The sequence below is a fragment of the Pituophis catenifer genome, unplaced genomic scaffold, assembly GCF_029215685.1.
Source record: "Pituophis catenifer annectens isolate HBS135680 unplaced genomic scaffold, rPitCat1.0.hap2 SCAF_1, whole genome shotgun sequence".
Classification (NCBI taxonomy): Eukaryota; Metazoa; Chordata; class Lepidosauria; order Squamata; family Colubridae; genus Pituophis; species Pituophis catenifer.
Genome location: NW_027256881.1, coordinates 197,033,463 through 197,046,058, shown reverse-complemented (window position 1 = coordinate 197,046,058; position 12,596 = coordinate 197,033,463).

The window sequence follows — 12,596 nt, the reverse complement described above, 5'->3', positions numbered from 1 at the left end:
AAACCGATAGCAACCCACCACTGATTCATGGGTATATTAATAAAGTTTTCTGGGAGACGATAGTACCTTATTTACACAGGCAATCCCAGTTTAGCAACTGCCTTGGACAACAAATGTTTGCAATTACAATGATGAAAATGTAACTCTGCAATCAATTCTCATATGTTCAACCTTTACAGTCATTAATTAAAGCAAAGAAAAACTGAAGTAAGATTGTAAGCACAGTTGATGACTGAGTCGCCAGTCCCAAGTGTGGTAGGCTATCTGCAGAATGTTTTTAATCAACTAGCCTGCAATTTTGACATTTCTTGGTCTTTCCTCTAAACATTAAGAAAGTGTACTTAGCATTCTGAGATCAAATTAGAATTCCTCTTCACTTGTATAATTTGCTTGTCAAATACCTCCAAAAACCCAAGCTGGGAATCTTTTAGCATTCCTCTTCTCCCAATCATTTTTTTATTTTTAAGGCCTGCACTCTTCAAGTACAAAAACACTACTGTCTTTATATTTTTTTATAATAGCTTCTCTGTACTATTTAATGTATTTTATTATTGTTGTATTTTTTCTTACAGTAAAACCAATCCTGGATAAATTGTCATCATCATCATGTTTGCCTAATTTCTTCAGATATAGAACCAGCCACTGTTTCACGTTACACACAATATGTTATATATTTTCATTTAGTGTATATATAAACAATATCCACTAGATGGCAAGCATTATCAAGTTTGTTTGTTAGCTATCTCCAGAAGCCCCTGCTCTTGAAACATCCTACGGTACAAAAAAGAGAACTGTTACACTAACATTTATAGCTGTGTATCTATAAATAATCCAGTGTTCTCCAGATGTTTTGAGTTGCAATATCTACAATCCTTTGCATCTGAATTTTCTGAGTAGGATTGATGGAGAGTGAAGTCCAAAACACCTGGAAGGCATCAGGTTGTCTATAACCCCGGCCTATATTTTCCATTTTCTTTGGAAGGATAGATACTGAAGCTAAAACTCACTGAACTGGCCACCAAATTTATTTATTTATTTATTTATTTATTTATTTATTTATTTATTTATTTATTTATTTATTTATTTATTTATTTAATTTGGTCAAATTTATATGCCGCCTTTCTCCCGAAGGACTCAGGGCGGCTCACAAAGGATTAAAACCGTAGAACAGTAAAAATAAATTAATTTAGATAAATTAAAAATACAACAATTAAAACTCATAATAAAACCAAACTAAAAACACCCCGCAGGTCAGGCGATTTGTTTAAAAAGCCACGTCGTTAGGTCCTTGCGGAAGGAGCGGAGGTCGGGAGCCGTGTGGAGCCCGGTGGGTAAACCATTCCAGAGGGTCGGCGCGCTCACAGAGAATGCCCTCATCCTGGACGCCATCAGTTGACATTGCCTGGCTGTCGGCACCCAGAGGAGGGCTGCCCTATGTGAGCGTGCTGGTCGGTGAGAGGAGAGGAAATGAGAAGAGAGCACTCATTGGCAAAGACCCTGATGTTGGGAAAGATTGAAGGCAAAATGAGAAAGGGGCAGCAGAGGATGAAATGGTTAGATAATGTCATCTATGCAATGAACATGAATTTGGACAAACTCTGAGAGACAGTATAGACAGTGCAGAACATCCCGGGATTGGGTGGCCTGGCGTGCTATGATCCATGGAGTTGCAAAGAGTCAGAAATGACTTACCAACTGGACAACAATATATTATCTATTTATGCTTCTTTCTTCATAGTTAGAATGTCAGTTGCCTTCAGGATATATTTTGTCCGATGTTCTTGATTATTTTAGTTGTATTGGTTCACAGGAAAGGAACCCCATGTGTGAGATGGATCAGTGAAAATATAGATTTAATTAAACATTGAAGTGAAAAAAATGAAGTCAAATTAGTTTGCAGATACCCAAAAAGGAATGCACACATGACAGGGTGATTAAAAATCAGGCTACTTTAGATTACAAGAATATATTGATTTGACATTAAAAAGAAATAAGCATACAACAGTGCAGTTCCCCAGAAACACCTACCAAAGTCATAGAATGTATATTTTAAATAGTTGTCTTTTTTGCACTTTGTTATCTCACAGGCATTGTCATTTTTTGCCCTCTCTTTGGTACAGTGTTTCTTGCTAGTTTTAATTCCACCACTTTTAGTAGCTGTTTTAATTGATAGTATTTTTTTTTATTATACCTTACTATGCCCATTTTTAGAGTTGTTTTTATTCTCCCCTTGAGAGCTGTAATATTTTATTTTATTTTTTATTTTTATTTTATATCAGATTTATATACCGCCCTTCTCCCTAAGATCTCAGGGCAGTGTACAACCAAATAAAAACATAAACTACAAATATTAAAATACTATTAAAAAGATATATATAAATTTGGCCCCATAATTAAAAACAATAACAAACCAATTAAAAACATTTAAAAGAGTTAAGCCAGCCCGGCTTGCTGAAAAAAGAAGGTTTTAAGGGCACAGCGGAAAGCACCGAGGTCTTGGATTCTCCTTATCTCTGGGGGCAGTTGATTCCAGAGGGTAGGTGCCCCCACAGAGAAGGCCCTCCTCCTGGGGGTCACCAGCCTACATTGTTTGGCTGATGGCACCCCGAGGAGGCCCTCTCTGTGGGAACGCACAGGTTGATGGGAGGCTGTCGGTAGCAGCAGGCGGTCTCGAAGATATTTAGGTCCTATGCCATGTAGCACTTTAAAGGTGATAACCAACACCTTGAAGCGCACCCAGAAGACCACTGGGAGCCAGTGCAGCTCATGCAGGAGAGGTGTTGTATGGGAGCGCCATGCAGCTCCCGTAACTACCTGCGCGGCTGCATTCTGGACCAGTTGGAGCCTCCGGGTGCCCCTCAAGGGGAGCCCCATGTAGAGAGTGTTGCAGTAGTCCAGGCGAGAGGTGACGAGGACATGAGTGACTGTGCGCAGGGCATCCCGATCAAGAAAGAGCCACAACTGGTGTATCAGGCGAACCTGACAAAAAGTCCCCCTGGCCACAGCCGTCAGATGTTCCTCCAAGGACAGCTGCGTATCCAGAAGGACTCCCAGAGTCCTTCTGGACTCTGGGAGTCCTTATAGGGCAAAAAGATGAATAAGAAGTTTATTTTAGAAATTTACGGTAATCTTTTAAAAGGTTAACACCTGAGCATATATTAAAAAAGAAGAAATATGAAAAATCAGGTAAGTAAAAATGATATTCATCCTCGCCATTACAGTGTCACCTCTATTACTTACATATGCATACATCTATATCTGATTCATCAAAATTTAATGGCTGACTCCATGCTTGCTATATATTACAGTTTGAACAGATTTTTAGTCAAAGGAACCCCGCTGAAATGACAACAGTTACAAATGGTTTTATGCAGAAATGAAAATTGTTCCTTTATTAAGCTAGGCCACCAGTTCCAGGCCAGAGGCTTTTTTTCTGGCTTTTATTAGATGCAGCAGAACCCAAAATTGTGGCTTGCAGAAAATAATTCAATAGAACAATAGTATTGTTTAGCTCCCACTCTATTTGCTTTTATTCTCTCCCAGGTGGAAAAGCCATTAGCCATCCTTCTGCTCAATAAAGTTGCTACTTCTGGCAGTCTTGTAAATCTTGGCATCTCTCTCCGAAGACAGCAAGTTAAATCAGCGGGAAGTTTCTTCTAAGAGCAACAGGTAGCGCGAAAAGAAATACCCAATCTTTCTGTGTCTTTCATTTATGTCCGTGGAAAAATTAAAAAAAATAAAAGCGGTAGATATTTGCGGGGGTGGGGGGATGCCTTTGATAATCAGCTTCAGGAGAGCTAGAGTCTCTGAAATTTTGCCATCCCTTCATCTGAAGCTATTGCATTTCAGATAGATCAATAGTAAGAAAGGGCTTCCTTTTTTGTGCAAGTTCTCATCCAAGTTACGCAAACTAAATTCCCCTCTACATGGGGCTACCCTTGAAAAGTGTTCGGAGACTACAGTTGGTCCAGAATGCAGCCGTACGAGTTATAGTGGGTGCGCCTAGATACACCCACATTATACCAATTCTCCATGAGCTGCACTGGCTCCCTATTGGTCTCCGGGTGCAATTCAAGGTGTTGGTCATTACCTTTAAAGCCTTATATGGCTCAGGGCCAGGCTATCTTCGAGACCGCCTTCTACCACATAGCTCCCAGCGACCGGTAAGATACCACAGAGTCAGTCTCCTCCGGGTCCCATCAACTAAACAATGTTGGCTGGCGGGCCCGCAGGGGAGGGCCTTCTCTGTGGCTGCCCCGGCTCTCTGGAACCAATTACCTCCTGAGGCTGGACCGCCCCCACCCTATTGGCCTTCCACAAAGCAGTGAAGACCTGGCTCTTTCGGCAGACCTGGAGCCGTTGATCTCGTTATAATGATTTTGCGAGATCTGGCCACGAATTGGAGTGCATGTGTTTTAACGTTTTTAAAGTTTTTAATTGTTTTAATGTTTTTCTTTTTAACATTTTTATGGGATTGATTGCATTGTTTTATTCTTTGTTGTAAGCCGCTCAGAGTCCCTTGGGAGTTGGGCGGCATAGAAATGCGACAAAATAAATAAATAAATAAATAAATAAATAAATAAATAAATAAATAAATAAATAAATAAATAAATAAATAAAAGAGAAAAAACAGGTGTGGTCCTGTAATTGTACAGCAATTATAGTATCAAGACTACAAAGGAGAACCTGTTAATGCCATCAGTCCATAACCACGTAGGAAAAAAGGGAGGAAACCCTTGAGGTGCCATGGTAGAGACTTATACCAAGAAAGGGAAACATTCTGGCTGGATTTGCACAATTCACACTGAATTAAGCCAATTATTCAATCAATTAACTTTTATTTCATTTCCATTTTTATTTCATTTAAGACAGGCTTTGTTTTGTACCATGTTGAATTCTGTCCCCCCATTATACCCCATAAACACACACAAATGATTTAAACAAAAATCAAGAATCTTTGGTGGAAAAACAAAACAAAAATACTGAGCCCAGATTCCAAGATCCAGACAATACAATGAACCATAAATTAATCACAAGGGTTGGGTTAGCAAAATACATTAGGATCAAAGGTGTTTGGCTTTTTTTATAGCTGAATGTATTTCACGGGTATAGCTACTTAATGTAATGGAATGAAAAGGAGAGATTTAAAAAAAAAACCAAACAGAGAAAAATATAAAAGTCACAAATCAACTGGGTTGGTTGATGAATTGAAAGCAGTTAAACCCGCACATGATTAGTGTGAGTCACCATTTTCTTCTGTTCTGAACTCTGAACTGTGTTTTCAATAGTTCTCTTCTTTAAAATTACTGATTTAATTATATTTTCAATTATCATGTATGGAGATTATTTCCTTGCATTTACTCTTCAAAAGTGCACTACGCATAGCCAAATCAAGCAAAAAGTTAACTTTTTAATTGTGAAGTGTTTTTTAATATTTTTATTAAAAGGTTTTTTTCTTAATATAACATTCAAATAGAAATAAAGATAATGGGGGGAAAGGGGGAGGAAAGAGAGAAAAGGAAAGAAGTGGATAAAAGGAGGAAACAAAAAGGAAACAAAAAGCATTGACTTTCAACTTCCTTCGCAGTAAGATATATAATACAGTTATTATATCAACTTGTTACTTATCTAAAATAGTAAGTATTAGCCACTTCTATAACTATAACTTACTTGTCAAAAACCAAAATCAAGTTTCATTTTTTTCTCTTTCAAGCAGGAAGCCCTACCCCCAATATAAGCCCTACTTAAGAGCCTCCACTGCCGGCCACCTGCCCATTCTGTCTGGTTGCTTGCGGTGCCATGGCCACGAGGCGAGGTGGAGGGTGGAGCTGCCCCACACACCCCATACCGGCTTACCTCAGGGCCCCTGCAGCCAGGCCATCCACGTCCTTACTCCTGCCTCACGGCAGCAGCATCAACGGCCATGTGCAGCAGGAGCCCACATGGCCGCTGGCCCACTTCTTCTGCTTGCTCACAGCTGCAATGGAGTTGGGGGCTGAGCAGTGTGCTGGTGCTGCAGCCGTGAGATGAGGCAGATGTCAGGGCGTGGATGGCCTGGCTATGGAGGCCCTGAGGTAAGCCAGTGCGGGGAGTGTGGGGCAGCTCCACCCCCCAGCCTCACCTCATGGCTGTGGCACCGGCGCAACGCTCAGCTTCCTGCTCTATTGTGGCCTCAAGCAAGCAGAAGTGGGCTGGCTGCTATGCAGGGTCCTGCTTGATGGGGCTGCCGGAAGCACCACCACAAAACAGGTGTTGGGGCGTGGGTGGCCTGTCTGCGGGGGCCTGTCTGCAGGGGACCTGAGGTAAGTTGGAGCAGGGCAAGGGGAGCAGCTCCACCACCCCCACCTCCAGCCTCCTGCCCCACCATGAGCAAGCAGAAGTGGTCCTCCCGTATATGAAAAAAAAAAAGAAGACACTCTCCGAAAATAAGCTCTACTGCTTATTTGGGAGCCCAAAACAAAATAAGACCCAGTCTTATTTTCAGGGAAACACAGGTAGTAATTTTTCAGATACACATGTATCTGCAGGCATTTAATATGTAGGTCACAATGATAGGTATTTCACTGATTAATAAAAAATAAAGATGTTGTGCATTTATTCTAATATATTACAGCTATTATTTTGTGGTTGATGTCAACAACATCTTTCATATTTCCACAAAGCATCAGTTGTGCTCTCATTTTACTGAAAGGTAAGTAGTTGATAGCACTACTCAATACTAAACATATAGCCAATATAACTTTTTTAATAGACAACTTGCCACTGTGGAAATCCAGCCGAAAATGACAGAATACAGAATAAAAAAGTTGGAAGGGACCTTTGAAGTCTTCTAGTTCAACCTCCTACTCAAGCAGTAGATCCTGTACCATTCTGGACAAATGACCATCCAAACTCTTCTTAAAACCTCCAATGATGGAACACTCACAACTTCTGGAGGCAAGCCGTTCCACTAATTAATTGTTCCCACTGTCAGGAAATTTCTCAATTCTAGTTGGATTTCTCTTTGATAAGCTTCCATCTGTTAATTCTTGTCCTGCCCATGGGTCTTTAGAGAATAGGTTAACCCACTCCTTTCTGTGACAGCCCCCCAAATATTGGAAGACTGTTATCATGTCACCTCTAGTCCTTCTCTTCATTAGACTAGACATATCTAGTTCCCTCAATTGTTCATCGTATAGTTTAGCCAGTGGTGGGATTCAAATAATTTAACAACCGGTTCTCTGCCCTAATGATTTCTTCCAACAACCAGTTCACCAAACTGCTCAGAAAGTTAACAACCAGTTCTCCCGAAGTGGTGCAAACTGACTGAATCCCACCACTGGGTTTAGCCTCCATTAAGCCCCAATTAAACCATTAAAAGCCTCTGTCTTTAGCTTTAGCTTTTTATAAAAAAAGTTTTTATTTTTTATAAACAAACAAACAAACAATACATAATCAATCACTGTATCATCTAAATACATCTTTTGTGTCTTCTTCTTGCTCCGCCAATATTTATCATATCTTAATATTATCATTTCATTTATTATAACATTTCCCCCACATTTCTTACTTCTCTATTAATACACTTATCTATCTTTTTATTTTATTAAAAATTTTACAACAATTTCATCCCCACACAACCTTCAACCCTCCCCTCCCCACACACCCCCAACTTCCCAGAGCAAAAACAGGGTATAACATTTAACAAACCTAAGCTAAAATATGCTAACTTACTACAAGATTCAAAACTCCCTCACGTTCTTTTAACTCCCCTTTTAAAAGTTATTCATCAGCCTTCCTTTTATAAATTCTCTTATCACATTTCACATTTCACATTTATTACTAAAATCCTTTCCATATCTTCTTTTTCAGCATTACTCCCTAGTAAAATTCTAAATTAAACATTTATCCTCTTTAGTCATTCATAAACCACTTGCCAATTTCTGATTGTAATAAAACATTATTCAGAATATAAGATCAGAGATACTATTAATCCATTGGGTTAAGTTATTTCTAAATCTTAAATTCATTCTTCAAAATATAAGTTTTAAAATTTTCAGGAAGCTATCCATTAAATTTTAAATTAACCATTTTGATACCTCAATAAGTTTTAAAAAGCTATCCATTTTTAGTTAAACATTTTTACTTCAATAAAACATTCTTTAAAATATAACCCTCAAAAGGCTATCCCTTAAATTATATCCAAAGCTAAATATAATAAAACACTTCCTTTATATCATTGTCTTGAAAAATACTAATTTCAGTAAACTTTTCAGATTTATTACAAAGATCCTCCCCAAAAGAAATTAATCTTCCATTCTTCCTTTCTTTTTATATTTTTTCCAGTCCTTCTTCTTCAATAATACTTTCTTCTTCAGCATTGCTCCTCCCCCTGCTTTTATTTTCGAGAATTTTTCTATTCTCCATTTTTTTCTGGCTTTTTTACAAACTTTCTTCTTTCTTTCTTTCTTTCTTCTCCAGTCTCACTCCTCCGCCACAATCCTGTTCTCCTCGCAAAGTAATTCCTCTCGGTAAAAACATCTCTTTAACTGCGATTGAGAATCCATCCCTTCAACCAAGTTGTAAAGTTCCACTTCGAATCTTCCTTTTTGTATAAAAAATCCCAACAGCTCCTGACAATTCTCCATTTGCCTGTATCAAAACCTCTGGAAGAATATATCTCAATATTTTCTGGTTACACTCCTTCAAGCCTCTCTGCTCCTCCCTCTCAATTTGAAGAACCTCTATTTCATTTTCCAAAGGCACAATAAACTGGAGTTTTTTTCCCGCCTCCTCTTCACTTATGTCTTTGTTTGGGATTTGAGTAAAATCCTTCTTAAGAGACCCTTCAATTCTTTCCACGAACGCAGAGGCAAATGATTCCAAAACTTCTTCCAAAAGATCCACAGTCAGCATTTGTGAGCCTTCATCACTTTCAAAAAAGCCAGCCATTTTTTTTCTTAGATATAATTATTAAATCCTTCTTCTTTTAAAATAAAATCCTCTTCTTTTAAACAGGGGCTTTCAACACCACATAATGCTTTGTATCTAAGTTTCACTTCTCCACGCCCCGTTAGAGTCACACGCCATCTTACTTTCCCTTTCTACATAGAGCTTCAGAGGGAAGTGATAGATTTTGGAGTTAAAGTTTAATACTTGCAATTTTCGTTTCTCCTGTATTTGCTCTGCCAGCTTTCAAGTCCAAATTTTTTTTTTCCTTAAAATTAAGTTTCTGATGCTGGTGTGGTCGCGATGCCTCGTACTGCATAAAGCAGACTCGTCCCGGATCCGGAGCACTGAAGAGCTTTCAGGGAGCTCTCACACTGCAAACTCCAGGCTTAAAAAGAAAAACCTGGGGATATAGGGGAGCTCTACCCAAACCCCTCTGCTCTTCTCCCCCTCTTTTCCCCAGGGGGAGAGTTTCGAGCCGCTAGACAGCTGATTTTCGCTGTTCTAGCGGCAAACGGAATCATGGGGCTGGAGCTCCTAAAGGAGCATCCATCGGCGATCGTGGAGCCACTGGAAGTCCTGTCTTTAGCTTTTAAGGAATAAGTCTTCCGTAATATTTTTCCGAATTGCAATAATAGTCCAGGTCAAGATAATGTACATGACATTTAAACTTCACCTTTAGTTTAAAGCACTGTAGTAATTATAGATTCAGGAAAATCTGAAATAATACCTATTTTACAATGTCAGTTATAATAGAAATCACACTTATACACTCAGAAGTATACTTATGGTCTATTAAGACAACAGTAAATGTACAGCTTCCTGCTCAGAGGATAAAATCAAGATTTCTTTTAAAATATTTTTTGTATTAAATCCTGGGGCACATAACCCCAGTGACAAAATTATAGGGCATCCAACAAGTATAACTTAGATTAGAGGACATCCTTTTCTCTATGATTACAATTTATGCAGTAATGCACTAAAAGTGTGTAGGCTGAGAGGGAAAAGTCTGTAAAGCTATTAATTCAATTTCACAATTTTATGTTTGCCAATTATCAACAAAAAGTGTCCTAGAATTACAATTCATAAATTGTAAGTAAAGCAAATGTCTTTTTTTAAAAAAGTACTCCATATGGTTGATCCAGTTTGTTTTAACAGATAAATATTAAATTCTTTGGAACAGCAAAAATGGAAATGAATGCCTAATAATTTTAAACTTTATAAGGAATGAAATCTGGTGTTCAGACTGATAGTTGTGATGTGTCCAGGGTTCTAATAAAGAGAATCAAGAGCTTGAATTTATTTTACATATACATAACTTTGAATACTACCAGGGACCAGATAGGACAAACAGTATGTAAATAGAGGCTGTCTTTTGATTAACACTCACACCTCAATCCTCATTCACTCAAACATGCCCTGGGACTTAAACACTGGGACTTAAAGATAACCTAAATTTTCTTTTATATCATCTTTGCAATTCAAGTTGATCTCAACTTACGGCCACAATTGAGCCCCAAATTTCTGTTGTTAAATAAGACATTTGTGAAGTGAATTTTGCCCCATTTTACGACCTTTCTTGCCTCAGTTGTTAAGTGAATTACTGCAGTTGATAAGTTATTATCCCGGTTGTTAAGTGAATGTGGCTTTCCCATTGATTTTGCTTGTGAGAAGGTCGCAAAAGAGTGATCACATGAACTTGGGATACAGCAACGGTCATAAATATGAATCAGATGCCAAGCATCTGAATTTTGATCACATGATCATAGGGAATGCTGCAAAACTGATCATAAGTCACTTTTCTCAGTGCCGTGTAACTTTGAACGGTCACTAAATGAACTGTTGTAAGTCGAAGACTACCTGTACTCCTCAGAAATAAGCTTCTTTATCTATCTTCTGTCTTATGCTCTATGGCTATGCTCTATAGAACAGAGCAGCATTTTTTAACCTTGGTAACTTTAAGCTATGTTGACTTCAACTCTCCAAATTCCCATTGCTGGCTGGGAAATTCTGGGAGTTGAAATCCACACAAGCTCAAAATTGCCAGCATTGAGAAACACTGGAATAAGAGCCTCCCAGTGGTGAAATCCATTGTTTTTTTACTACCGGTTCTGTGGGCATGGCTTGGTGAGTGTGGCTTGGTGGATGTGGCAGGGGAAGGATATTGCAAAATCTCCATTCCCACTCCACTCTGGGGCCAGCCAGAGGTGGTATTTGCCGGTTCTCCGAACTACTCAAAATTTCCGCTACCGGTTCTCCAGAACCTGTCAGAACCTGCTGGATTTCACTCCTGGGCCTGGAGCCTCCTTATACCCAAAGGGATGTAAAATTCCTCCAGGATTCATCCTCACATTTTGTGGCCTTAACAATGTTAGGTGGAATACCAGATGTAAGTAACTCATCAGCTACTTGGGGCTACTTGAGAGTGTTCCAGTTACTTAGGTCTCCAGATGGGTTTCCTCTATTACATTAAAACAATATTTCTAAAACTTGACAACTTTAAGATGTGTGAATTTAAGCTCTCAGAATTCCCCAGCAAGTCATGGAACTACAAAATTTATTGGCAGAGGATTTTTCCTAAATCCAATTATACTACAGCAATATATACTAGTTATTGCACGCTTTGCCACGCTTTCCAGTTAGATGACCCAATTCGATAATCAAACTAATCCATTAGTTCATCTATTACAATAACCTATATTTTATCATCTAGTATCAACAAGTCAATGCATGCCTTTTCCCCCAAGGCCAAAGGAAGTGGACTCTGAAGTCCACTTATAAACTGGAATACAGTATGTCTGATAACTCTTTATACTGAATAATTGTTGCTTCAACAACAGAGTTCATGGGGAGTCAATACAATGTCCTTCTGACATGTCTCTTGGACTTCTCGAACCCTGTGTAACCTTCACACAGGTGTGCTAAAATTGTGGAATGTAATGGGCAAAATATAATGAAAACCACACCTTTGTATTCTAAAATATAAGGCCAGAGGCCTAAAGTGTCTAGATATTGTGTTCTGTTATGCATAGCCTTGCATTACCTCATAAGCCTCCTTAAAACACCTTGAGAAAGTAATGGCCAATTTGTTGCCAGGTGGGATGGCTTCTTTGATGCTTTGCTCTGTGCTATCCACATGGATTTCAAGATCACAACCCTCCTCAGTAGTTACAATTTGACTTGTGAGATATGCTTGAGATAGAGCATCTGTCATTCTGAAATCTTTTGTGGAGTGTTAATTAAAACTAATTTTCTTGTCAATATGGTGATCCGCTATTTAATAATTTTCTGCTATAAATTTCTTCCAGATGGAAATGAAATTGTTTGCATCCAAACTGTGAACCAAGTGCCTCTTTTTTATGTCAGCAGACATTTGTTCCGTAAGAGTCAATGCATACAGTGAGTATATGAAAGGCTTGTCGTGTTCCTGGAATAAAATAGTATCAAACTACCATTGGATTTATATAAAATTGCAGAACAGGTACTATTCTTGGTACATTTTTCACATTATTATGCTTATTTTATTTGCCCAAATGAATATCATAGTCTAATTGAATAGAGTTGATTTCAGTGATTCTGATCCTAGCAAAGAACCAAAGAGACTTGGTAGAATCACCATAAAATGTATGCTGTTCCAAGAAAGCTCAGCTTTTGCAAATCCTTTATGG